Here is a 25,916-nt window from a genome sequence, read left to right as displayed (position 1 = left end):
GATCAATTTCAGGATAATTGAGAGTTGTGCGACGAGTGAAAAAAAAGGTGCAAAGCAACAAGAAAAAAATATAAAAGTAAATAAATAAAAGGATGAGAGGAAATTCATGAATTGACGCTTAGAATGAATTCGGGTCCAGAAAAGCCAAACTGCTTCACAGGACGTGGCAGTTTAAAAGAATAAAGCGAAAGGAACATGGCGGGTGCGATCATACCAGCACTAATGCACCGGATCCCATCAGAACTTCGAAGTTAAGCGTGCTTGGGCGACAGTAGTACTAGGATGGGTGACCCTAGGCCGGTCAACGGGTCGGGTCTAGACCCGGATCCGGATCGGATCCCTGAAATTTTTGCGGGTATGGGTAGGGATTTAATTCCGTTATCCGTATCCGGATCCGTTTTTTCAAACAAAAAAACGGGTCGGATACGGAATATAGTATTCCGACCCGTATTAGACCCGGATCCGGATATAAATGATTTAATAATTTATAAAAAATATATATTATCAATATAATTTGATTAGGATCATGTATTTGAGTAAAATGAATTTGATTTATTTTCTTATTTGGTTTTTTATTTGCATTAGTTAGAAATTAGTTTACAAATATATCTTTTTCTCTTTTTTGTTAGAAATTATAAATTTTGGCAAATTTGTTCGGGTAGACCCGACCCGGATCCGAGACTCGCCGGGTCCGGATCCGGAACACAGAATAAAAGACCCGTCGGGTAAACGGGTCGGATCCGGGTCCGGGTCCGGAATAATGAATTCCGGCCCGGACCCGGCCCGTTGACACCCCTAGGTGACCCCCTGGGAAATCCTCGTGTTGCACCCCTCCCTTTTTTGTTTCGAAATCCAAATTTTCCCTTCGTTCTTTATGCTGTAGTAATTTAGCTCCGTCGGAACGATTGCTTTATATTTTGCTTCTCATCGAAGCATGAAGGCGGATCTGAAGGCGCGAGACAAGTCAGGAACGGTACGGCTGGATCGAAGCCCGGATCGTCGGTCAAAGTTGTCGGCGCAAATGTATAAGCGCAAGCGTGAAGGATCAATTTCAGGATAATTGAGAGTTGCGCGACGAGGGAAAAAAAAATGGTGCAAATCAACAAGAAAAAAATGTAAAAGTAAATAAATAAAAGGATGAGGGGAAATTCTTGAATTGACGCTTAAAATGAATTCGTGTCCAGAAAAGCCACACTGCTTCACAGGACGGGGCAGTTTAAAAGAATAAAGCGAAAGGAACATGGCGGGTGCGATCATACCAGCACTAATGCACCGGATCCCATCAGAACTCCGAAGTTAAGCGTGCTTGGGCGAGAGTAGTACTAGGATGGGTGACCCCCTGGGAAGTCCTCGTGTTGCACCCCTCCCTTTTTTGTTTCGAAATCCAAATTTCCCCTTCGTTCTTTATGCTGTAGTAATTTAGCTCCGTCGGAACGATTGCTTTATATTTTGCTTCTTATCGAAGCATGAAGGCGGATCTGAAGGCGCGAGACAAGTCAGGAACGGTACGGCTGGATCGAAGCCCGGATCGTCGGTCAATGTTGTCGGCGCAAATGCATAAGCGCAAGCGTGAAGGATCAATTTCAGGATAATTGAGAGTTGTGCGACGAGGGAAAAAAAAGGTGCAAAGCAACAAGAAAAAAATATAAAAGTAAATAAATAAAAGGATGAGAGGAAATTCATGAATTGACGCTTAGAATGAATTCGGGTCCAGAAAAGCCAAACTGCTTCACAGGACGTGGCAGTTTAAAAGAATAAAGCGAAAGGAACATGGCGGGTGCGATCATACCAGCACTAATGCACCGGATCCCATCAGAACTCCGAAGTTAAGCGTGCTTGGGCGACAGTAGTACTAGGATGGGTGACCCTAGGCCTGTCAACGGGTCGGGTCTAGACCCGGATCCGGATCGGATCCCTGAAATTTTTGCGGGTATGGGTAGGGATTTAATTCCGTTATCCGGATCCGGATCCGTTTTTTCAAACAAAAAAACGGGTCGGATACGGAATATAGTATTCCGACCCGTATTAGACCCGGATCCGGATATAAATGATTTAATAATTTATAAAAAATATATATTATCAATATAATTTGATTAGGATGATGTATTTGAGTAAAATCAATTTGATTTATTTTCTTATTTGGTTTTTTCTTTGCATTAGTTAGAAATTAGTTTACAAATATATCTTTTTCTCTTTTTTGTTAGAAATTATAAATTTTGGCAAATTTGTTCGGGTAGACCCGACCCGGATCCGAGACTCGCCGGGTCCGGATCCGGAACACAGAATAAAAGACCCGTCGGGTAAACGGGTCGGATCCGGGTCCGGGTCCGGAATAATGAATTCCGGCCCGGACCCGGCCCGTTGACACCCCTAGGTGACCCCCTGGGAAATCCTCGTGTTGCACCCCTCCCTTTTTTGTTTCGAAATCCAAATTTCCCCTTCGTTCTTTATGCTGTAGTAATTTAGCTCCGTCGGAACGATTGCTTTATATTTTGCTTCTCATCGAAGCATGAAGGCGGATCTGAAGGCGCGAGACAAGTCAGGAACGGTACGGCTGGATCGAAGCCCGGATCGTCGGTCAAAGTTGTCGGCGCAAATGTATAAGCGCAAGCGTGAAGGATCAATTTCAGGATAATTGAGAGTTGCGCGACGAGGGAAAAAAAAATGGTGCAAATCAACAAGAAAAAAATGTAAAAGTAAATAAATAAAAGGATGAGGGGAAATTCTTGAATTGACGCTTAAAATGAATTCGTGTCCAGAAAAGCCACACTGCTTCACAGGACGGGGCAGTTTAAAAGAATAAAGCGAAAGGAACATGGCGGGTGCGATCATACCAGCACTAATGCACCGGATCCCATCAGAACTCCGAAGTTAAGCGTGCTTGGGCGAGAGTAGTACTAGGATGGGTGACCCCCTGGGAAGTCCTCGTGTTGCACCCCTCCCTTTTTTGTTTCGAAATCCAAATTTCCCCTTCGTTCTTTATGGTGTAGTAATTTAGCTCCGTCGGAACGATTGCTTTATATTTTGCTTCTTATCGAAGCATGAAGGCGGATCTGAAGGCGCGAGACAAGTCAGGAACGGTACGGCTGGATCGAAGCCCGGATCGTCGGTCAATGTTGTCGGCGCAAATGCATAAGCGCAAGCGTGAAGGATCAATTTCAGGATAATTGAGAGTTGTGCGACGAGGGAAAAAAAAGGTGCAAAGCAACAAGAAAAAAATATAAAAGTAAATAAATAAAAGGATGAGAGGAAATTCATGAATTGACGCTTAGAATGAATTCGGGTCCAGAAAAGCCAAACTGCTTCACAGGACGTGGCAGTTTAAAAGAATAAAGCGAAAGGAACATGGCGGGTGCGATCATACCAGCACTAATGCACCGGATCCCATCAGAACTCCGAAGTTAAGCGTGCTTGGGCGACAGTAGTACTAGGATGGGTGACCCTAGGCCTGTCAACGGGTCGGGTCTAGACCCGGATCCGGATCGGATCCCTGAAATTTTTTCGGGTATGGGTAGGGATTTAATTCCGTTATCCGGATCCGGATCCGTTTTTTCAAACAAAAAAACGGGTCGGATACGGAATATAGTATTCCGACCCGTATTAGACCCGGATCCGGATATAAATGATTTAATAATTTATAAAAAATATATATTATCAATATAATTTGATTAGGATGATGTATTTGAGTAAAATCAATTTGATTTATTTTCTTATTTGGTTTTTTCTTTGCATTAGTTAGAAATTAGTTTACAAATATATCTTTTTCTCTTTTTTGTTAGAAATTATAAATTTTGGCAAATTTGTTCGGGTAGACCCGACCCGGATCCGAGACTCGCCGGGTCCGGATCCGGAACACAGAATAAAAGACCCGTCGGGTAAACGGGTCGGATCCGGGTCCGGGTCCGGAATAATGAATTCCGGCCCGGACCCGGCCCGTTGACACCCCTAGGTGACCCCCTGGGAAATCCTCGTGTTGCACCCCTCCCTTTTTTGTTTCGAAATCCAAATTTCCCCTTCGTTCTTTATGCTGTAGTAATTTAGCTCCGTCGGAACGATTGCTTTATATTTTGCTTCTCATCGAAGCATGAAGGCGGATCTGAAGGCGCGAGACAAGTCAGGAACGGTACGGCTGGATCGAAGCCCGGATCGTCGGTCAAAGTTGTCGGCGCAAATGTATAAGCGCAAGCGTGAAGGATCAATTTCAGGATAATTGAGAGTTGCGCGACGAGGGAAAAAAAAAATGGTGCAAATCAACAAGAAAAAAATGTAAAAGTAAATAAATAAAAGGATGAGGGGAAATTCTTGAATTGACGCTTAAAATGAATTCGGGTCCAGAAAAGCCACACTGCTTCACAGGACGGGGCAGTTTAAAAGAATAAAGCGAAAGGAACATGGCGGGTGCGATCATACCAGCACTAATGCACCGGATCCCATCAGAACTCCGAAGTTAAGCGTGCTTGGGCGAGAGTAGTACTAGGATGGGTGACCCCCTGGGAAGTCCTCGTGTTGCACCCCTCCCTTTTTTGTTTCGAAATCCAAATTTCCCCTTCGTTCTTTATGCTGTAGTAATTTAGCTCCGTCGGAACGATTGCTTTTTATTTTGCTTCTTATCGAAGCATGAAGGCGGATCTGAAGGCGCGAGACAAGTCAGGAACGGTACGGCTGGATCGAAGCCCGGATCGTCGGTCAATGTTGTCGGCGCAAATGTATAAGCGCAAGCGTGAAGGATCAATTTCAGGATAATTGAGAGTTGTGCGACGAGTGAAAAAAAAGGTGCAAAGCAACAAGAAAAAAATATAAAAGTAAATAAATAAAAGGATGAGAGGAAATTCATGAATTGACGCTTAGAATGAATTCGGGTCCAGAAAAGCCAAACTGCTTCACAGGACGTGGCAGTTTAAAAGAATAAAGCGAAAGGAAAATGGTGGGTGCGATCATACTAGCACTAATGCACCGGATCCCATCAGAACTTCGAAGTTAAGCGTGCTTGGGCGACAGTAGTACTAGGATGGGTGACCCTAGGCCGGTCAACGGGTCGGGTCTAGACCCGGATCCGGATCGGATCCCTGAAATTTTTGCGGGTATGGGTAGGGATTTAATTCCGTTATCCGTATCCGGATCCGTTTTTTCAAACAAAAAAACGGGTCGGATACGGAATATAGTATTCCGACCCGTATTAGACCCGGATCCGGATATAAATGATTTAATAATTTATAAAAAATATATATTATCAATATAATTTGATTAGGATGATGTATTTGAGTAAAATCAATTTGATTTATTTTCTTATTTGGTTTTTTCTTTGCATTAGCTAGAAATTTGTTTACAAATATATCTTTTTCTCTTTTTTGTTAGAAATTATAAATTTTGGCAAATTTGTTCGGGTAGACCCGACCCGGATCCGAGACTCGCCGGGTCCGGATCCGGAACACAGAATAAAAGACCCGTCGGGTAAACGGGTCGGATCCGGGTCCGGGTCCGGAATAATGAATTCCGGCCCGGACCCGGCCCGTTGACACCCCTAGGTGACCCCCTGGGAAATCCTCGTGTTGCACCCCTCCCTTTTTTGTTTCGAAATCCAAATTTCCCCTTCGTTCTTTATGCTGTAGTAATTTAGCTCCGTCGGAACGATTGCTTTATATTTTGCTTCTCATCGAAGCATGAAGGCGGATCTGAAGGCGCGAGACAAGTCAGGAACGGTACGGCTGGATCGAAGCCCGGATCGTCGGTCAAAGTTGTCGGCGCAAATGTATAAGCGCAAGCGTGAAGGATCAATTTCAGGATAATTGAGAGTTGCGCGACGAGGGAAAAAAAATGGTGCAAATCAACAAGAAAAAAATGTAAAAGTAAATAAATAAAAGGATGAGGGGAAATTCTTGAATTGACGCTTAAAATGAATTCGGGTCCAGAAAAGCCACACTGCTTCACAGGACGGGGCAGTTTAAAAGAATAAAGCGAAAGGAACATGGCGGGTGCGATCATACCAGCACTAATGCACCGGATCCCATCAGAACTCCGAAGTTAAGCGTGCTTGGGCGAGAGTAGTACTAGGATGGGTGACCCCCTGGGAAGTCCTCGTGTTGCACCCCTCCCTTTTTTGTTTCGAAATCCAAATTTCCCCTTCGTTCTTTATGCTGTAGTAATTTAGCTCCGTCGGAACGATTGCTTTATATTTTGCTTCTTATCGAAGCATGAAGGCGGATCTGAAGGCGCGAGACAAGTCAGGAACGGTACAGCTGGATCGAAGCCCAGATCGTCGGTCAAAGTTGTCGGCGCAAATGCATAAGCGCAAGCGTGAAGGATCAATTTCAGGATAATTGAGAGTTGTGCGACGAGGGAAAAAAAAGGTGCAAAGCAACAAGAAAAAAATATAAAAGTAAATAAATAAAAGGATGAGAGGAAATTCATGAATTGACGCTTAGAATGAATTCGGGTCCAGAAAAGCCAAACTGCTTCACAGGACGTGGCAGTTTAAAAGAATAAAGCGAAAGGAACATGGCGGGTGCGATCATACCAGCACTAATGCACCGGATCCCATCAGAACTCCGAAGTTAAGCGTGCTTGGGCGACAGTAGTACTAGGATGGGTGACCCTAGGCCTGTCAACGGGTCGGGTCTAGACCCGGATCCGGATCGGATCCCTGAAATTTTTTCGGGTATGGGTAGGGATTTAATTCCGTTATCCGGATCCGGATCCGTTTTTTCAAACAAAAAAACGGGTCGGATACGGAATATAGTATTCCGACCCGTATTATACCCGGATCCGGATATAAATGATTTAATAATTTATAAAAAATATATATTATCAATATAATTTGATTAGGATGATGTATTTGAGTAAAATCAATTTGATTTATTTTCTTATTTGGTTTTTTCTTTGCATTAGCTAGAAATTTGTTTACAAATATATCTTTTTCTCTTTTTTGTTAGAAATTATAAATTTTGGCAAATTTGTTCGGGTAGACCCGACCCGGATCCGAGACTCGCCGGGTCCGGATCCGGAACACAGAATAAAAGACCCGTCGGGTAAACGGGTCGGATCCGGGTCCGGGTCCGGAATAATGAATTCCGGCCCGGACCCGGCCCGTTGACACCCCTAGGTGACCCCCTGGGAAATCCTCGTGTTGCACCCCTCCCTTTTTTGTTTCGAAATCCAAATTTCCCCTTCGTTCTTTATGCTGTAGTAATTTAGCTCCGTCGGAACGATTGCTTTATATTTTGCTTCTCATCGAAGCATGAAGGCGGATCTGAAGGCGCGAGACAAGTCAGGAACGGTACGGCTGGATCGAAGCCCGGATCGTCGGTCAAAGTTGTCGGCGCAAATGTATAAGCGCAAGCGTGAAGGATCAATTTCAGGATAATTGAGAGTTGCGCGACGAGGGAAAAAAAATGGTGCAAATCAACAAGAAAAAAATGTAAAAGTAAATAAATAAAAGGATGAGGGGAAATTCTTGAATTGACGCTTAAAATGAATTCGGGTCCAGAAAAGCCACACTGCTTCACAGGACGGGGCAGTTTAAAAGAATAAAGCGAAAGGAACATGGCGGGTGCGATCATACCAGCACTAATGCACCGGATCCCATCAGAACTTCGAAGTTAAGCGTGCTTGGGCGACAGTAGTACTAGGATGGGTGACCCTAGGCCGGTCAACGGGTTGGGTCTACACCCGGATCCGGATCGGATCCCTGAAATTTTTGCGGGTATGGGTAGGGATTTAATTCCGTTATCCGGATCCGGATCCGTTTTTTCAAACAAAAAAACGGGTCGGATACGGAATATAGTATTCCGACCCGTATTAGACCCGGATCCGGATATAAATGATTTAATAATTTGTAAAAAATATATATTATCAATATAATTTGATTAGGATGATGTATTTGAGTAAAATCAATTTGATTTATTTTCTTATTTGGTTTTTTCTTTGCATTAGTTAGAAATTAGTTTACAAATATATCTTTTTCTCTTTTTTGTTAGAAATTATAAATTTTGGCAAATTTGTTCGGGTAGACCCGACCCGGATCCGAGACTCGCCGGGTCCGGATCCGGAACACCGAATAAAAGACCCGTCGGGTAAACGGGTCGGATCCGGGTCCGGGTCCGGAATAATGAATTCCGGCCCGGACCCGGCCCGTTGACACCCCTAGGTGACCCCCTGGGAAATCCTCGTGTTGCACCCCTCCCTTTTTTGTTTCGAAATCCAAATTTCCCCTTCGTTCTTTATGCTGTAGTAATTTAGCTCCGTCGGAACGATTGCTTTATATTTTGCTTCTCATCGAAGCATGAAGGCGGATCTGAAGGCGCGAGACAAGTCAGGAACGGTACGGCTGGATCGAAGCCCGGATCGTCGGTCAAAGTTGTCGGCGCAAATGTATAAGCGCAAGCGTGAAGGATCAATTTCAGGATAATTGAGAGTTGCGCGACGAGGGAAAAAAAAATGGTGCAAATCAACAAGAAAAAAATGTAAAAGTAAATAAATAAAAGGATGAGGGGAAATTCTTGAATTGACGCTTAAAATGAATTCGGGTCCAGAAAAGCCACACTGCTTCACAGGACGGGGCAGTTTAAAAGAATAAAGCGAAAGGAACATGGCGGGTGCGATCATACCAGCACTAATGCACCGGATCCCATCAGAACTCCGAAGTTAAGCGTGCTTGGGCGAGAGTAGTACTAGGATGGGTGACCCCCTGGGAAGTCCTCGTGTTGCACCCCTCCCTTTTTTGTTTCGAAATCCAAATTTCCCCTTCGTTCTTTATGCTGTAGTAATTTAGCTCCGTCGGAACGATTGCTTTATATTTTGCTTCTTATCGAAGCATGAAGGCGGATCTGAAAGCGCGAGACAAGTCAGGAACGGTACGGCTGGATCGAAGCCCGGATCGTCGGTCAATGTTGTCGGCGCAAATGTATAAGCGCAAGCGTGAAGGATCAATTTCAGGATAATTGAGAGTTGTGCGACGAGTGAAAAAAAAGGTGCAAAGCAACAAGAAAAAAATATAAAAGTAAATAAATAAAAGGATGAGAGGAAATTCATGAATTGACGCTTAGAATGAATTCGGGTCCAGAAAAGCCAAACTGCTTCACAGGACGTGGCAGTTTAAAAGAATAAAGCGAAAGGAACATGGCGGGTGCGATCATACCAGCACTAATGCACCGGATCCCATCAGAACTCCGAAGTTAAGCGTGCTTGGGCGACAGTAGTACTAGGATGGGTGACCCTAGGCCTGTCAACGGGTCGGGTCTAGACCCGGATCCGGATCGGATCCCTGAAATTTTTTCGGGTATGGGTAGGGATTTAATTCCGTTATCCGGATCCGAATCCGTTTTTTCAAACAAAAAAACGGGTCGGATACGGAATATAGTATTCCGACCCGTATTAGACCCGGATCCGGATATAAATGATTTAATAATTTATAAAAAATATATATTATCAATATAATTTGATTAGGATGATGTATTTGAGTAAAATCAATTTGATTTATTTTCTTATTTGGTTTTTTCTTTGCATTAGCTAGAAATTTGTTTACAAATATATCTTTTTCTCTTTTTTGTTAGAAATTATAAATTTTGGCAAATTTGTTCGGGTAGACCCGACCCGGATCCGAGACTCGCCGGGTCCGGATCCGGAACACAGAATAAAAGACCCGTCGGGTAAACGGGTCGGATCCGGGTCCGGGTCCGGAATAATGAATTCCGGCCCGGACCCGGCCCGTTGACACCCCTAGGTGACCCCCTGGGAAATCCTCGTGTTGCACCCCTCCCTTTTTTGTTTCGAAATCCAAATTTCCCCTTCGTTCTTTATGCTGTAGTAATTTAGCTCCGTCGGAACGATTGCTTTATATTTTGCTTCTCATCGAAGCATGAAGGCGGATCTGAAGGCGCGAGACAAGTCAGGAACGGTACGGCTGGATCGAAGCCCGGATCGTCGGTCAAAGTTGTCGGCGCAAATGTATAAGCGCAAGCGTGAAGGATCAATTTCAGGATAATTGAGAGTTGCGCGACGAGGGAAAAAAAATGGTGCAAATCAACAAGAAAAAAATGTAAAAGTAAATAAATAAAAGGATGAGGGGAAATTCTTGAATTGACGCTTAAAATGAATTCGGGTCCAGAAAAGCCACACTGCTTCACAGGACGGGGCAGTTTAAAAGAATAAAGCGAAAGGAACATGGCGGGTGCGATCATACCAGCACTAATGCACCGGATCCCATCAGAACTTCGAAGTTAAGCGTGCTTGGGCGACAGTAGTACTAGGATGGGTGACCCTAGGCCGGTCAACGGGTTGGGTCTACACCCGGATCCGGATCGGATCCCTGAAATTTTTGCGGGTATGGGTAGGGATTTAATTCCGTTATCCGGATCCGGATCCGTTTTTTCAAACAAAAAAACGGGTCGGATACGGAATATAGTATTCCGACCCGTATTAGACCCGGATCCGGATATAAATGATTTAATAATTTGTAAAAAATATATATTATCAATATAATTTGATTAGGATGATGTATTTGAGTAAAATCAATTTGATTTATTTTCTTATTTGGTTTTTTCTTTGCATTAGTTAGAAATTAGTTTACAAATATATCTTTTTCTCTTTTTTGTTAGAAATTATAAATTTTGGCAAATTTGTTCGGGTAGACCCGACCCGGATCCGAGACTCGCCGGGTCCGGATCCGGAACACCGAATAAAAGACCCGTCGGGTAAACGGGTCGGATCCGGGTCCGGGTCCGGAATAATGAATTCCGGCCCGGACCCGGCCCGTTGACACCCCTAGGTGACCCCCTGGGAAATCCTCGTGTTGCACCCCTCCCTTTTTTGTTTCGAAATCCAAATTTCCCCTTCGTTCTTTATGCTGTAGTAATTTAGCTCCGTCGGAACGATTGCTTTATATTTTGCTTCTCATCGAAGCATGAAGGCGGATCTGAAGGCGCGAGACAAGTCAGGAACGGTACGGCTGGATCGAAGCCCGGATCGTCGGTCAAAGTTGTCGGCGCAAATGTATAAGCGCAAGCGTGAAGGATCAATTTCAGGATAATTGAGAGTTGCGCGACGAGGGAAAAAAAAAATGGTGCAAATCAACAAGAAAAAAATGTAAAAGTAAATAAATAAAAGGATGAGGGGAAATTCTTGAATTGACGCTTAAAATGAATTCGGGTCCAGAAAAGCCACACTGCTTCACAGGACGGGGCAGTTTAAAAGAATAAAGCGAAAGGAACATGGCGGGTGCGATCATACCAGCACTAATGCACCGGATCCCATCAGAACTCCGAAGTTAAGCGTGCTTGGGCGAGAGTAGTACTAGGATGGGTGACCCCCTGGGAAGTCCTCGTGTTGCACCCCTCCCTTTTTTGTTTCGAAATCCAAATTTCCCCTTCGTTCTTTATGCTGTAGTAATTTAGCTCCGTCGGAACGATTGCTTTTTATTTTGCTTCTTATCGAAGCATGAAGGCGGATCTGAAGGCGCGAGACAAGTCAGGAACGGTACGGCTGGATCGAAGCCCGGATCGTCGGTCAATGTTGTCGGCGCAAATGTATAAGTGCAAGCGTGAAGGATCAATTTCAGGATAATTGAGAGTTGTGCGACGAGTGAAAAAAAAGGTGCAAAGCAACAAGAAAAAAATATAAAAGTAAATAAATAAAAGGATGAGAGGAAATTCATGAATTGACGCTTAGAATGAATTCGGATCCAGAAAAGCCAAACTGCTTCACAGGACGTGGCAGTTTAAAAGAATAAAGCGAAAGGAAAATGGTGGGTGCGATCATACTAGCACTAATGCACCGGATCCCATCAGAACTTCGAAGTTAAGCGTGCTTGGGCGACAGTAGTACTAGGATGGGTGACCCTAGGCCGGTCAACGGGTCGGGTCTAAACCCGGATCCGGATCGGATCCCTGAAATTTTTGCGGGTATGGGTAGGGATTTAATTCCGTTATCCGTATCCGGATCCGTTTTTTCAAACAAAAAAACGGGTCGGATACGGAATATAGTATTCCGACCCGTATTAGACCCGGATCCGGATATAAATGATTTAATAATTTATAAAAAATATATATTATCAATATAATTTGATTAGGATGATGTATTTGAGTAAAATCAATTTGATTTATTTTCTTATTTGGTTTTTTCTTTGCATTAGCTAGAAATTTGTTTACAAATATATCTTTTTCTCTTTTTTGTTAGAAATTATAAATTTTGGCAAATTTGTTCGGGTAGACCCGACCCGGATCCGAGACTCGCCGGGTCCGGATCCGGAACACAGAATAAAAGACCCGTCGGGTAAACGGGTCGGATCCGGGTCCGGGTCCGGAATAATGAATTCCGGCCCGGACCCGGCCCGTTGACACCCCTAGGTGACCCCCTGGGAAATCCTCGTGTTGCACCCCTCCCTTTTTTGTTTCGAAATCCAAATTTCCCCTTCGTTCTTTATGCTGTAGTAATTTAGCTCCGTCGGAACGATTGCTTTATATTTTGCTTCTCATCGAAGCATGAAGGCGGATCTGAAGGCGCGAGACAAGTCAGGAACGGTACGGCTGGATCGAAGCCCGGATCGTCGGTCAAAGTTGTCGGCGCAAATGTATAAGCGCAAGCGTGAAGGATCAATTTCAGGATAATTGAGACTTGCGCGACGAGGGAAAAAAAATGGTGCAAATCAACAAGAAAAAAATGTAAAAGTAAATAAATAAAAGGATGAGGGGAAATTCTTGAATTGACGCTTAAAATGAATTCGGGTCCAGAAAAGCCACACTGCTTCACAGGACGGGGCAGTTTAAAAGAATAAAGCGAAAGGAACATGGCGGGTGCGATCATACCAGCACTAATGCACCGGATCCCATCAGAACTCCGAAGTTAAGCGTGCTTGGGCGAGAGTAGTACTAGGATGGGTGACCCCCTGGGAAGTCCTCGTGTTGCACCCCTCCCTTTTTTGTTTCGAAATCCAAATTTCCCCTTCGTTCTTTATGCTGTAGTAATTTAGCTCCGTCGGAACGATTGCTTTATATTTTGCTTCTTATCGAAGCATGAAGGCGGATCTGAAGGCGCGAGACAAGTCAGGAACGGTACAGCTGGATCGAAGCCCAGATCGTCGGTCAAAGTTGTCGGCGCAAATGCATAAGCGCAAGCGTGAAGGATCAATTTCAGGATAATTGAGAGTTGTGCGACGAGGGAAAAAAAAGGTGCAAAGCAACAAGAAAAAAATATAAAAGTAAATAAATAAAAGGATGAGAGGAAATTCATGAATTGACGCTTAGAATGAATTCGGGTCCAGAAAAGCCAAACTGCTTCACAGGACGTGGCAGTTTAAAAGAATAAAGCGAAAGGAACATGGCGGGTGCGATCATACCAGCACTAATGCACCGGATCCCATCAGAACTCCGAAGTTAAGCGTGCTTGGGCGACAGTAGTACTAGGATGGGTGACCCTAGGCCTGTCAACGGGTCGGGTCTAGACCCGGATCCGGATCGGATCCCTGAAATTTTTTCGGGTATGGGTAGGGATTTAATTCCGTTATCCGGATCCGGATCCGTTTTTTCAAACAAAAAAACGGGTCGGATACGGAATATAGTATTCCGACCCGTATTATACCCGGATCCGGATATAAATGATTTAATAATTTATAAAAAATATATATTATCAATATAATTTGATTAGGATGATGTATTTGAGTAAAATCAATTTGATTTATTTTCTTATTTGGTTTTTTCTTTGCATTAGCTAGAAATTTGTTTACAAATATATCTTTTTCTCTTTTTTGTTAGAAATTATAAATTTTGGCAAATTTGTTCGGGTAGACCCGACCCGGATCCGAGACTCGCCGGGTCCGGATCCGGAACACAGAATAAAAGACCCGTCGGGTAAACGGGTCGGATCCGGGTCCGGGTCCGGAATAATGAATTCCGGCCCGGACCCGGCCCGTTGACACCCCTAGGTGACCCCCTGGGAAATCCTCGTGTTGCACCCCTCCCTTTTTTGTTTCGAAATCCAAATTTCCCCTTCGTTCTTTATGCTGTAGTAATTTAGCTCCGTCGGAACGATTGCTTTATATTTTGCTTCTTATCGAAGCATGAAGGCGGATCTGAAGGCGCGAGACAAGTCAGGAACGGTACGGCTGGATCGAAGCCCGGATCGTCGGTCAATGTTGTCGGCGCAAATGTATAAGCGCAAGCGTGAAGGATCAATTTCAGGATAATTGAGAGTTGTGCGACGAGTGAAAAAAAAGGTGCAAAGCAACAAGAAAAAAATATAAAAGTAAATAAATAAAAGGATGAGAGGAAATTCATGAATTGACGCTTAGAATGAATTCGGGTCCAGAAAAGCCAAACTGCTTCACAGGACGTGGCAGTTTAAAAGAATAAAGCGAAAGGAACATGGCGGGTGCGATCATACCAGCACTAATGCACCGGATCCCATCAGAACTCCGAAGTTAAGCGTGCTTGGGCGACAGTAGTACTAGGATGGGTGACCCTAGGCCTGTCAACGGGTCGGGTCTAGACCCGGATCCGGATCGGATCCCTGAAATTTTTTCGGGTATGGGTAGGGATTTAATTCCGTTATCCGGATCCGGATCCGTTTTTTCAAACAAAAAAACGGGTCGGATACGGAATATAGTATTCCGACCCGTATTAGACCCGGATCCGGATATAAATGATTTAATAATTTATAAAAAATATATATTATCAATATAATTTGATTAGGATGATGTATTTGAGTAAAATCAATTTGATTTATTTTCTTATTTGGTTTTTTCTTTGCATTAGTTAGAAATTAGTTTACAAATATATCTTTTTCTCTTTTTTGTTAGAAATTATAAATTTTGGCAAATTTGTTCGGGTAGACCCGACCCGGATCCGAGACTCGCCGGGTCCGGATCCGGAACACAGAATAAAAGACCCGTCGGGTAAACGGGTCGGATCCGGGTCCGGGTCCGGAATAATGAATTCCGGCCCGGACCCGGCCCGTTGACACCCCTAGGTGACCCCCTGGGAAATCCTCGTGTTGCACCCCTCCCTTTTTTGTTTCGAAATCCAAATTTCCCCTTCGTTCTTTATGCTGTAGTAATTTAGCTCCGTCGGAACGATTGCTTTATATTTTGCTTCTCATCGAAGCATGAAGGCGGATCTGAAGGCGCGAGACAAGTCAGGAACGGTACGGCTGGATCGAAGCCCGGATCGTCGGTCAAAGTTGTCGGCGCAAATGTATAAGCGCAAGCGTGAAGGATCAATTTCAGGATAATTGAGAGTTGCGCGACGAGGGAAAAAAAATGGTGCAAATCAACAAGAAAAAAATGTAAAAGTAAATAAATAAAAGGATGAGGGGAAATTCTTGAATTGACGCTTAAAATGAATTCGGGTCCAGAAAAGCCACACTGCTTCACAGGACGGGGCAGTTTAAAAGAATAAAGCGAAAGGAACATGGCGGGTGCGATCATACCAGCACTAATGCACCGGATCCCATCAGAACTTCGAAGTTAAGCGTGCTTGGGCGACAGTAGTACTAGGATGGGTGACCCTAGGCCGGTCAACGGGTTGGGTCTACACCCGGATCCGGATCGGATCCCTGAAATTTTTGCGGGTATGGGTAGGGATTTAATTCCGTTATCCGGATCCGGATCCGTTTTTTCAAACAAAAAAACGGGTCGGATACTGAATATAGTATTCCGACCCGTATTAGACCCGGATCCGGATATAAATGATTTAATAATTTGTAAAAAATATATATTATCAATATAATTTGATTAGGATGATGTATTTGAGTAAAATCAATTTGATTTATTTTCTTATTTGGTTTTTTCTTTGCATTAGTTAGAAATTAGTTTACAAATATATCTTTTTCTCTTTTTTGTTAGAAATTATAAATTTTGGCAAATTTGTTCGGGTAGACCCGACCCGGATCCGAGACTCGCCGGGTCCGGATCCGGAACACAGAATAAAAGACCCGTCGGGTAAACGGGTCGGATCCGGGTCCGGGTCCGGAATAATGAATTCCGGCCCGGACCCGGCCCGTTGACACCCCTAGGTGACCCCCTGGGAAATCCTCGTGTTGCACCCCTCCCTTTTTTGTTTCGAAATCCAAATTTCCCCTTCGTTCTTTATGCTGTAGTAATTTAGCTCCGTCGGAACGATTGCTTTATATTTTGCTTCTCATCGAAGCATGAAGGCGGATCTGAAGGCGCGAGACAAGTCAGGAACGGTACGGCTGGATCGAAGCCCGGATCGTCGGTCAAAGTTGTCGGCGCAAATGTATAAGCGCAAGCGTGAAGGATCAATTTCAGGATAATTGAGACTTGCGCGACGAGGGAAAAAAAATGGTGCAAATCAACAAGAAAAAAATGTAAAAGTAAATAAATAAAAGGATGAGGGGAAATTCTTGAATTGACGCTTAAAATGAATTCGGGTCCAGAAAAGCCACACTGCTTCACAGGACGGGGCAGTTTAAAAGAATAAAGCGAAAGGAACATGGCGGGTGCGATCATACCAGCACTAATGCACCGGATCCCATCAGAACTCCGAAGTTAAGCGTGCTTGGGCGAGAGTAGTACTAGGATGGGTGACCCCCTGGGAAGTCCTCGTGTTGCACCCCTCCCTTTTTTGTTTCGAAATCCAAATTTCCCCTTCGTTCTTTATGCTGTAGTAATTTAGCTCCGTCGGAACGATTGCTTTTTATTTTGCTTCTTATCGAAGCATGAAGGCGGATCTGAAGGCGCGAGACAAGTCAGGAACGGTACGGCTGGATCGAAGCCCGGATCGTCGGTCAATGTTGTCGGCGCAAATGTATAAGCGCAAGCGTGAAGGATCAATTTCAGGATAATTGAGAGTTGTGCGACGAGTGAAAAAAAAGGTGCAAAGCAACAAGAAAAAAATATAAAAGTAAATAAATAAAAGGATGAGAGGAAATTCATGAATTGACGCTTAGAATGAATTCGGGTCCAGAAAAGCCAAACTGCTTCACAGGACGTGGCAGTTTAAAAGAATAAAGCGAAAGGAACATGGCGGGTGCGATCATACCAGCACTAATGCACCGGATCCCATCAGAACTTCGAAGTTAAGCGTGCTTGGGCGACAGTAGTACTAGGATGGGTGACCCTAGGCCGGTCAACGGGTCGGGTCTAGACCCGGATCCGGATCGGATCCCTGAAATTTTTGCGGGTATGGGTAGGGATTTAATTCCGTTATCCGTATCCGGATCCGTTTTTTCAAACAAAAAAACGGGTCGGATACGGAATATAGTATTCCGACCCGTATTAGACCCGGATCCGGATATAAATGATTTAATAATTTATAAAAAATATATATTATCAATATAATTTGATTAGGATCATGTATTTGAGTAAAATGAATTTGATTTATTTTCTTATTTGGTTTTTTATTTGCATTAGTTAGAAATTAGTTTACAAATATATCTTTTTCTCTTTTTTGTTAGAAATTATAAATTTTGGCAAATTTGTTCGGGTAGACCCGACCCGGATCCGAGACTCGCCGGGTCCGGATCCGGAACACAGAATAAAAGACCCGTCGGGTAAACGGGTCGGATCCGGGTCCGGGTCCGGAATAATGAATTCCGGCCCGGACCCGGCCCGTTGACACCCCTAGGTGACCCCCTGGGAAATCCTCGTGTTGCACCCCTCCCTTTTTTGTTTCGAAATCCAAATTTTCCCTTCGTTCTTTATGCTGTAGTAATTTAGCTCCGTCGGAACGATTGCTTTATATTTTGCTTCTCATCGAAGCATGAAGGCGGATCTGAAGGCGCGAGACAAGTCAGGAACGGTACGGCTGGATCGAAGCCCGGATCGTCGGTCAAAGTTGTCGGCGCAAATGTATAAGCGCAAGCGTGAAGGATCAATTTCAGGATAATTGAGAGTTGCGCGACGAGGGAAAAAAAAATGGTGCAAATCAACAAGAAAAAAATGTAAAAGTAAATAAATAAAAGGATGAGGGGAAATTCTTGAATTGACGCTTAAAATGAATTCGTGTCCAGAAAAGCCACACTGCTTCACAGGACGGGGCAGTTTAAAAGAATAAAGCGAAAGGAACATGGCGGGTGCGATCATACCAGCACTAATGCACCGGATCCCATCAGAACTCCGAAGTTAAGCGTGCTTGGGCGAGAGTAGTACTAGGATGGGTGACCCCCTGGGAAGTCCTCGTGTTGCACCCCTCCCTTTTTTGTTTCGAAATCCAAATTTCCCCTTCGTTCTTTATGCTGTAGTAATTTAGCTCCGTCGGAACGATTGCTTTATATTTTGCTTCTTATCGAAGCATGAAGGCGGATCTGAAGGCGCGAGACAAGTCAGGAACGGTACGGCTGGATCGAAGCCCGGATCGTCGGTCAAAGTTGTCGGCGCAAATGCATAAGCGCAAGCGTGAAGGATCAATTTCAGGATAATTGAGAGTTGTGCGACGAGGGAAAAAAAAGGTGCAAAGCAACAAGAAAAAAATATAAAAGTAAATAAATAAAAGGATGAGAGGAAATTCATGAATTGACGCTTAGAATGAATTCGGGTCCAGAAAAGCCAAACTGCTTCACAGGACGTGGCAGTTTAAAAGAATAAAGCGAAAGGAACATGGCGGGTGCGATCATACCAGCACTAATGCACCGGATCCCATCAGAACTCCGAAGTTAAGCGTGCTTGGGCGACAGTAGTACTAGGATGGGTGACCCTAGGCCTGTCAACGGGTCGGGTCTAGACCCGGATCCGGATCGGATCCCTGAAATTTTTTCGGGTATGGGTAGGGATTTAATTCCGTTATCCGGATCCGGATCCGTTTTTTCAAACAAAAAAACGGGTCGGATACGGAATATAGTATTCCGACCCGTATTATACCCGGATCCGGATATAAATGATTTAATAATTTATAAAAAATATATATTATCAATATAATTTGATTAGGATGATGTATTTGAGTAAAATCAATTTGATTTATTTTCTTATTTGGTTTTTTCTTTGCATTAGCTAGAAATTTGTTTACAAATATATCTTTTTCTCTTTTTTGTTAGAAATTATAAATTTTGGCAAATTTGTTCGGGTAGACCCGACCCGGATCCGAGACTCGCCGGGTCCGGATCCGGAACACAGAATAAAAGACCCGTCGGGTAAACGGGTCGGATCCGGGTCCGGGTCCGGAATAATGAATTCCGGCCCGGACCCGGCCCGTTGACACCCCTAGGTGACCCCCTGGGAAATCCTCGTGTTGCACCCCTCCCTTTTTTGTTTCGAAATCCAAATTTCCCCTTCGTTCTTTATGCTGTAGTAATTTAGCTCCGTCGGAACGATTGCTTTATATTTTGCTTCTTATCGAAGCATGAAGGCGGATCTGAAGGCGCGAGACAAGTCAGGAACGGTACGGCTGGATCGAAGCCCGGATCGTCGGTCAATGTTGTCGGCGCAAATGTATAAGCGCAAGCGTGAAGGATCAATTTCAGGATAATTGAGAGTTGTGCGACGAGTGAAAAAAAAGGTGCAAAGCAACAAGAAAAAAATATAAAAGTAAATAAATAAAAGGATGAGAGGAAATTCATGAATTGACGCTTAGAATGAATTCGGGTCCAGAAAAGCCAAACTGCTTCACAGGACGTGGCAGTTTAAAAGAATAAAGCGAAAGGAACATGGCGGGTGCGATCATACCAGCACTAATGCACCGGATCCCATCAGAACTCCGAAGTTAAGCGTGCTTGGGCGACAGTAGTACTAGGATGGGTGACCCTAGGCCTGTCAACGGGTCGGGTCTAGACCCGGATCCGGATCGGATCCCTGAAATTTTTTCGGGTATGGGTAGGGATTTAATTCCGTTATCCGGATCCGGATCCGTTTTTTCAAACAAAAAAACGGGTCGGATACGGAATATAGTATTCCGACCCGTATTAGACCCGGATCCGGATATAAATGATTTAATAATTTATAAAAAATATATATTATCAATATAATTTGATTAGGATGATGTATTTGAGTAAAATCAATTTGATTTATTTTCTTATTTGGTTTTTTCTTTGCATTAGTTAGAAATTAGTTTACAAATATATCTTTTTCTCTTTTTTGTTAGAAATTATAAATTTTGGCAAATTTGTTCGGGTAGACCCGACCCGGATCCGAGACTCGCCGGGTCCGGATCCGGAACACAGAATAAAAGACCCGTCGGGTAAACGGGTCGGATCCGGGTCCGGGTCCGGAATAATGAATTCCGGCCCGGACCCGGCCCGTTGACACCCCTAGGTGACCCCCTGGGAAATCCTCGTGTTGCACCCCTCCCTTTTTTGTTTCGAAATCCAAATTTCCCCTTCGTTCTTTATGCTGTAGTAATTTAGCTCCGTCGGAACGATTGCTTTATATTTTGCTTCTCATCGAAGCATGAAGGCGGATCTGAAGGCGCGAGACAAGTCAGGAACGGTACGGCTGGATCGAAGCCCGGATCGTCGGTCAAAGTTGTCGGCGCAAATGTATAAGCGCAAGCGTGAAGGATCAATTTCAGGATAATTGAGAGTTGCGCGACGAGGGAAAAAAAATGGTGCAAATCAACAAGAAAAAAATGTAAAAGTAAATAAATAAAAGGATGAGGGGAAATTCTTGAATTGACGCTTAAAATGAATTCGGGTCCAGAAAAGCCACACTGCTTCACAGGACGGGGCAGTTTAAAAGAATAAAGCGAAAGGAACATGGCGGGTGCGATCATACCAGCACTAATGCACCGGATCCCATCAGAACTTCGAAGTTAAGCGTGCTTGGGCGACAGTAGTACTAGGATGGGTGACCCTAGGCCGGTCAACGGGTTGGGTCTACACCCGGATCCGGATCGGATCCCTGAAATTTTTGCGGGTATGGGTAGGGATTTAATTCCGTTATCCGGATCCGGATCCGTTTTTTCAAACAAAAAAACGGGTCGGATACTGAATATAGTATTCCGACCCGTATTAGACCCGGATCCGGATATAAATGATTTAATAATTTGTAAAAAATATATATTATCAATATAATTTGATTAGGATGATGTATTTGAGTAAAATCAATTTGATTTATTTTCTTATTTGGTTTTTTCTTTGCATTAGTTAGAAATTAGTTTACAAATATATCTTTTTCTCTTTTTTGTTAGAAATTATAAATTTTGGCAAATTTGTTCGGGTAGACCCGACCCGGATCCGAGACTCGCCGGGTCCGGATCCGGAACACAGAATAAAAGACCCGTCGGGTAAACGGGTCGGATCCGGGTCCGGGTCCGGAATAATGAATTCCGGCCCGGACCCGGCCCGTTGACACCCCTAGGTGACCCCCTGGGAAATCCTCGTGTTGCACCCCTCCCTTTTTTGTTTCGAAATCCAAATTTCCCCTTCGTTCTTTATGCTGTAGTAATTTAGCTCCGTCGGAACGATTGCTTTATATTTTGCTTCTCATCGAAGCATGAAGGCGGATCTGAAGGCGCGAGACAAGTCAGGAACGGTACGGCTGGATCGAAGCCCGGATCGTCGGTCAAAGTTGTCGGCGCAAATGTATAAGCGCAAGCGTGAAGGATCAATTTCAGGATAATTGAGACTTGCGCGACGAGGGAAAAAAAATGGTGCAAATCAACAAGAAAAAAATGTAAAAGTAAATAAATAAAAGGATGAGGGGAAATTCTTGAATTGACGCTTAAAATGAATTCGGGTCCAGAAAAGCCACACTGCTTCACAGGACGGGGCAGTTTAAAAGAATAAAGCGAAAGGAACATGGCGGGTGCGATCATACCAGCACTAATGCACCGGATCCCATCAGAACTCCGAAGTTAAGCGTGCTTGGGCGAGAGTAGTACTAGGATGGGTGACCCCCTGGGAAGTCCTCGTGTTGCACCCCTCCCTTTTTTGTTTCGAAATCCAAATTTCCCCTTCGTTCTTTATGCTGTAGTAATTTAGCTCCGTCGGAACGATTGCTTTTTATTTTGCTTCTTATCGAAGCATGAAGGCGGATCTGAAGGCGCGAGACAAGTCAGGAACGGTACGGCTGGATCGAAGCCCGGATCGTCGGTCAATGTTGTCGGCGCAAATGTATAAGCGCAAGCGTGAAGGATCAATTTCAGGATAATTGAGAGTTGTGCGACGAGTGAAAAAAAAGGTGCAAAGCAACAAGAAAAAAATATAAAAGTAAATAAATAAAAGGATGAGAGGAAATTCATGAATTGACGCTTAGAATGAATTCGGGTCCAGAAAAGCCAAACTGCTTCACAGGACGTGGCAGTTTAAAAGAATAAAGCGAAAGGAACATGGCGGGTGCGATCATACCAGCACTAATGCACCGGATCCCATCAGAACTTCGAAGTTAAGCGTGCTTGGGCGACAGTAGTACTAGGATGGGTGACCCTAGGCCGGTCAACGGGTCGGGTCTAGACCCGGATCCGGATCGGATCCCTGAAATTTTTGCGGGTATGGGTAGGGATTTAATTCCGTTATCCGTATCCGGATCCGTTTTTTCAAACAAAAAAACGGGTCGGATACGGAATATAGTATTCCGACCCGTATTAGACCCGGATCCGGATATAAATGATTTAATAATTTATAAAAAATATATATTATCAATATAATTTGATTAGGATCATGTATTTGAGTAAAATGAATTTGATTTATTTTCTTATTTGGTTTTTTATTTGCATTAGTTAGAAATTAGTTTACAAATATATCTTTTTCTCTTTTTTGTTAGAAATTATAAATTTTGGCAAATTTGTTCGGGTAGACCCGACCCGGATCCGAGACTCGCCGGGTCCGGATCCGGAACACAGAATAAAAGACCCGTCGGGTAAACGGGTCGGATCCGGGTCCGGGTCCGGAATAATGAATTCCGGCCCGGACCCGGCCCGTTGACACCCCTAGGTGACCCCCTGGGAAATCCTCGTGTTGCACCCCTCCCTTTTTTGTTTCGAAATCCAAATTTTCCCTTCGTTCTTTATGCTGTAGTAATTTAGCTCCGTCGGAACGATTGCTTTATATTTTGCTTCTCATCGAAGCATGAAGGCGGATCTGAAGGCGCGAGACAAGTCAGGAACGGTACGGCTGGATCGAAGCCCGGATCGTCGGTCAAAGTTGTCGGCGCAAATGTATAAGCGCAAGCGTGAAGGATCAATTTCAGGATAATTGAGAGTTGCGCGACGAGGGAAAAAAAAATGGTGCAAATCAACAAGAAAAAAATGTAAAAGTAAATAAATAAAAGGATGAGGGGAAATTCTTGAATTGACGCTTAAAATGAATTCGTGTCCAGAAAAGCCACACTGCTTCACAGGACGGGGCAGTTTAAAAGAATAAAGCGAAAGGAACATGGCGGGTGCGATCATACCAGCACTAATGCACCGGATCCCATCAGAACTCCGAAGTTAAGCGTGCTTGGGCGAGAGTAGTACTAGGATGGGTGACCCCCTGGGAAGTCCTCGTGTTGCACCCCTCCCTTTTTTGTTTCGAAATCCAAATTTCCCCTTCGTTCTTTATGCTGTAGTAATTTAGCTCCGTCGGAACGATTGCTTTATATTTTGCTTCTTATCGAAGCATGAAGGCGGATCTGAAGGCGCGAGACAAGTCAGGAACGGTACGGCTGGATCGAAGCCCGGATCGTCGGTCAATGTTGTCGGCGCAAATGCATAAGCGCAAGCGTGAAGGATCAATTTCAGGATAATTGAGAGTTGTGCGACGAGGGAAAAAAAAGGTGCAAAGCAACAAGAAAAAAATATAAAAGTAAATAAATAAAAGGATGAGAGGAAATTCATGAATTGACGCTTAGAATGAATTCGGGTCCAGAAAAGCCAAACTGCTTCACAGGACGTGGCAGTTTAAAAGAATAAAGCGAAAGGAACATGGCGGGTGCGATCATACCAGCACTAATGCACCGGATCCCATCAGAACTCCGAAGTTAAGCGTGCTTGGGCGACAGTAGTACTAGGATGGGTGACCCTAGGCCTGTCAACGGGTCGGGTCTAGACCCGGATCCGGATCGGATCCCTGAAATTTTTGCGGGTATGGGTAGGGATTTAATTCCGTTATCCGGATCCGGATCCGTTTTTTCAAACAAAAAAACGGGTCGGATACGGAATATAGTATTCCGACCCGTATTAGACCCGGATCCGGATATAAATGATTTAATAATTTATAAAAAATATATATTATCAATATAATTTGATTAGGATGATGTATTTGAGTAAAATCAATTTGATTTATTTTCTTATTTGGTTTTTTCTTTGCATTAGTTAGAAATTAGTTTACAAATATATCTTTTTCTCTTTTTTGTTAGAAATTATAAATTTTGGCAAATTTGTTCGGGTAGACCCGACCCGGATCCGAGACTCGCCGGGTCCGGATCCGGAACACAGAATAAAAGACCCGTCGGGTAAACGGGTCGGATCCGGGTCCGGGTCCGGAATAATGAATTCCGGCCCGGACCCGGCCCGTTGACACCCCTAGGTGACCCCCTGGGAAATCCTCCTGTTGCACCCCTCCCTTTTTTGTTTCGAAATCCAAATTTCCCCTTCGTTCTTTATGCTGTAGTAATTTAGCTCCGTCGGAACGATTGCTTTATATTTTGCTTCTCATCGAAGCATGAAGGCGGATCTGAAGGCGCGAGACAAGTCAGGAACGGTACGGCTGGATCGAAGCCCGGATCGTCGGTCAAAGTTGTCGGCGCAAATGTATAAGCGCAAGCGTGAAGGATCAATTTCAGGATAATTGAGAGTTGCGCGACGAGGGAAAAAAAAATGGTGCAAATCAACAAGAAAAAAATGTAAAAGTAAATAAATAAAAGGATGAGGGGAAATTCTTGAATTGACGCTTAAAATGAATTCGTGTCCAGAAAAGCCACACTGCTTCACAGGACGGGGCAGTTTAAAAGAATAAAGCGAAAGGAACATGGCGGGTGCGATCATACCAGCACTAATGCACCGGATCCCATCAGAACTCCGAAGTTAAGCGTGCTTGGGCGAGAGTAGTACTAGGATGGGTGACCCCCTGGGAAGTCCTCGTGTTGCACCCCTCCCTTTTTTGTTTCGAAATCCAAATTTCCCCTTCGTTCTTTATGCTGTAGTAATTTAGCTCCGTCGGAACGATTGCTTTATATTTTGCTTCTTATCGAAGCATGAAGGCGGATCTGAAGGCGCGAGACAAGTCAGGAACGGTACGGCTGGATCGAAGCCCGGATCGTCGGTCAATGTTGTCGGCGCAAATGCATAAGCGCAAGCGTGAAGGATCAATTTCAGGATAATTGAGAGTTGTGCGACGAGGGAAAAAAAAGGTGCAAAGCAACAAGAAAAAAATATAAAAGTAAATAAATAAAAGGATGAGAGGAAATTCATGAATTGACGCTTAGAATGAATTCGGGTCCAGAAAAGCCAAACTGCTTCACAGGACGTGGCAGTTTAAAAGAATAAAGCGAAAGGAACATGGCGGGTGCGATCATACCAGCACTAATGCACCGGATCCCATCAGAACTCCGAAGTTAAGCGTGCTTGGGCGACAGTAGTACTAGGATGGGTGACCCTAGGCCTGTCAACGGGTCGGGTCTAGACCCGGATCCGGATCGGATCCCTGAAATTTTTGCGGGTATGGGTAGGGATTTAATTCCGTTATCCGGATCCGGATCCGTTTTTTCAAACAAAAAAACGGGTCGGATACGGAATATAGTATTCCGACCCGTATTAGACCCGGATCCGGATATAAATGATTTAATAATTTATAAAAAATATATATTATCAATATAATTTGATTAGGATGATGTATTTGAGTAAAATCAATTTGATTTATTTTCTTATTTGGTTTTTTCTTTGCATTAGTTAGAAATTAGTTTACAAATATATCTTTTTCTCTTTTTTGTTAGAAATTATAAATTTTGGCAAATTTGTTCGGGTAGACCCGACCCGGATCCGAGACTCGCCGGGTCCGGATCCGGAACACAGAATAAAAGACCCGTCGGGTAAACGGGTCGGATCCGGGTCCGGGTCCGG

General features: G+C 43.9%; 12 non-coding genes and 19 pseudogenes across 12 annotated transcripts; all 31 read left to right on the top strand.

Moving 5' to 3' along the window:
- Window positions 1-200: 200 nt before the first annotated feature.
- On the top strand, window positions 201-318 carry LOC140019679 (5S ribosomal RNA; annotated as a pseudogene).
- A 927-nt stretch (window positions 319-1,245) lies between these two features.
- Window positions 1,246-1,364, top strand: LOC140020809 (5S ribosomal RNA). The gene has a single exon (XR_011824779.1). It is a non-coding gene; the product is annotated as a 5S ribosomal RNA (ribosomal RNA).
- A 411-nt stretch (window positions 1,365-1,775) lies between these two features.
- LOC140018846 (5S ribosomal RNA) lies at window positions 1,776-1,893 on the top strand (annotated as a pseudogene).
- A 927-nt stretch (window positions 1,894-2,820) lies between these two features.
- Window positions 2,821-2,939, top strand: LOC140020808 (5S ribosomal RNA). Its single transcript, XR_011824778.1, has one exon. It is a non-coding gene; the product is annotated as a 5S ribosomal RNA (ribosomal RNA).
- A 411-nt stretch (window positions 2,940-3,350) lies between these two features.
- LOC140018845 (5S ribosomal RNA) lies at window positions 3,351-3,468 on the top strand (annotated as a pseudogene).
- A 928-nt stretch (window positions 3,469-4,396) lies between these two features.
- Window positions 4,397-4,515, top strand: LOC140020807 (5S ribosomal RNA). Its single transcript, XR_011824777.1, has one exon. It is a non-coding gene; the product is annotated as a 5S ribosomal RNA (ribosomal RNA).
- Window positions 4,516-4,926: 411 nt separating this feature from the next.
- Window positions 4,927-5,044, top strand: LOC140020501 (5S ribosomal RNA; annotated as a pseudogene).
- Window positions 5,045-5,970: 926 nt separating this feature from the next.
- LOC140020806 (5S ribosomal RNA) lies at window positions 5,971-6,089 on the top strand. The gene has a single exon (XR_011824776.1). It is a non-coding gene; the product is annotated as a 5S ribosomal RNA (ribosomal RNA).
- A 411-nt stretch (window positions 6,090-6,500) lies between these two features.
- On the top strand, window positions 6,501-6,618 carry LOC140018844 (5S ribosomal RNA; annotated as a pseudogene).
- Window positions 6,619-7,544: 926 nt separating this feature from the next.
- LOC140020074 (5S ribosomal RNA) lies at window positions 7,545-7,662 on the top strand (annotated as a pseudogene).
- A 927-nt stretch (window positions 7,663-8,589) lies between these two features.
- On the top strand, window positions 8,590-8,708 carry LOC140020805 (5S ribosomal RNA). Its single transcript, XR_011824775.1, has one exon. It is a non-coding gene; the product is annotated as a 5S ribosomal RNA (ribosomal RNA).
- Window positions 8,709-9,119: 411 nt separating this feature from the next.
- On the top strand, window positions 9,120-9,237 carry LOC140018843 (5S ribosomal RNA; annotated as a pseudogene).
- A 926-nt stretch (window positions 9,238-10,163) lies between these two features.
- On the top strand, window positions 10,164-10,281 carry LOC140020072 (5S ribosomal RNA; annotated as a pseudogene).
- A 928-nt stretch (window positions 10,282-11,209) lies between these two features.
- Window positions 11,210-11,328, top strand: LOC140020804 (5S ribosomal RNA). Its single transcript, XR_011824774.1, has one exon. It is a non-coding gene; the product is annotated as a 5S ribosomal RNA (ribosomal RNA).
- A 411-nt stretch (window positions 11,329-11,739) lies between these two features.
- On the top strand, window positions 11,740-11,857 carry LOC140020500 (5S ribosomal RNA; annotated as a pseudogene).
- Window positions 11,858-12,783: 926 nt separating this feature from the next.
- LOC140020803 (5S ribosomal RNA) lies at window positions 12,784-12,902 on the top strand. The gene has a single exon (XR_011824773.1). It is a non-coding gene; the product is annotated as a 5S ribosomal RNA (ribosomal RNA).
- Window positions 12,903-13,313: 411 nt separating this feature from the next.
- On the top strand, window positions 13,314-13,431 carry LOC140018842 (5S ribosomal RNA; annotated as a pseudogene).
- A 925-nt stretch (window positions 13,432-14,356) lies between these two features.
- LOC140018841 (5S ribosomal RNA) lies at window positions 14,357-14,474 on the top strand (annotated as a pseudogene).
- A 926-nt stretch (window positions 14,475-15,400) lies between these two features.
- LOC140020071 (5S ribosomal RNA) lies at window positions 15,401-15,518 on the top strand (annotated as a pseudogene).
- Window positions 15,519-16,444: 926 nt separating this feature from the next.
- Window positions 16,445-16,563, top strand: LOC140020802 (5S ribosomal RNA). Its single transcript, XR_011824772.1, has one exon. It is a non-coding gene; the product is annotated as a 5S ribosomal RNA (ribosomal RNA).
- A 411-nt stretch (window positions 16,564-16,974) lies between these two features.
- LOC140019678 (5S ribosomal RNA) lies at window positions 16,975-17,092 on the top strand (annotated as a pseudogene).
- Window positions 17,093-18,019: 927 nt separating this feature from the next.
- Window positions 18,020-18,138, top strand: LOC140020800 (5S ribosomal RNA). The gene has a single exon (XR_011824770.1). It is a non-coding gene; the product is annotated as a 5S ribosomal RNA (ribosomal RNA).
- Window positions 18,139-18,549: 411 nt separating this feature from the next.
- Window positions 18,550-18,667, top strand: LOC140018840 (5S ribosomal RNA; annotated as a pseudogene).
- A 925-nt stretch (window positions 18,668-19,592) lies between these two features.
- On the top strand, window positions 19,593-19,710 carry LOC140018838 (5S ribosomal RNA; annotated as a pseudogene).
- A 926-nt stretch (window positions 19,711-20,636) lies between these two features.
- LOC140020070 (5S ribosomal RNA) lies at window positions 20,637-20,754 on the top strand (annotated as a pseudogene).
- A 926-nt stretch (window positions 20,755-21,680) lies between these two features.
- On the top strand, window positions 21,681-21,799 carry LOC140020797 (5S ribosomal RNA). The gene has a single exon (XR_011824767.1). It is a non-coding gene; the product is annotated as a 5S ribosomal RNA (ribosomal RNA).
- A 411-nt stretch (window positions 21,800-22,210) lies between these two features.
- LOC140019677 (5S ribosomal RNA) lies at window positions 22,211-22,328 on the top strand (annotated as a pseudogene).
- Window positions 22,329-23,255: 927 nt separating this feature from the next.
- LOC140020794 (5S ribosomal RNA) lies at window positions 23,256-23,374 on the top strand. The gene has a single exon (XR_011824764.1). It is a non-coding gene; the product is annotated as a 5S ribosomal RNA (ribosomal RNA).
- A 411-nt stretch (window positions 23,375-23,785) lies between these two features.
- LOC140018837 (5S ribosomal RNA) lies at window positions 23,786-23,903 on the top strand (annotated as a pseudogene).
- Window positions 23,904-24,830: 927 nt separating this feature from the next.
- LOC140020792 (5S ribosomal RNA) lies at window positions 24,831-24,949 on the top strand. Its single transcript, XR_011824762.1, has one exon. It is a non-coding gene; the product is annotated as a 5S ribosomal RNA (ribosomal RNA).
- A 411-nt stretch (window positions 24,950-25,360) lies between these two features.
- LOC140018836 (5S ribosomal RNA) lies at window positions 25,361-25,478 on the top strand (annotated as a pseudogene).
- The last annotated feature ends 438 nt before the right edge of the window (window positions 25,479-25,916 follow it).

Source organism: Coffea arabica, chromosome 11c, assembly GCF_036785885.1.
Source record: "Coffea arabica cultivar ET-39 chromosome 11c, Coffea Arabica ET-39 HiFi, whole genome shotgun sequence".
Lineage (NCBI taxonomy): Eukaryota > Viridiplantae > Streptophyta > Magnoliopsida > Gentianales > Rubiaceae > Coffea > Coffea arabica.
The sequence above is the reverse complement of the archived record's forward strand: the minus strand, read 5'-3'. Positions and strand labels throughout refer to the sequence as shown.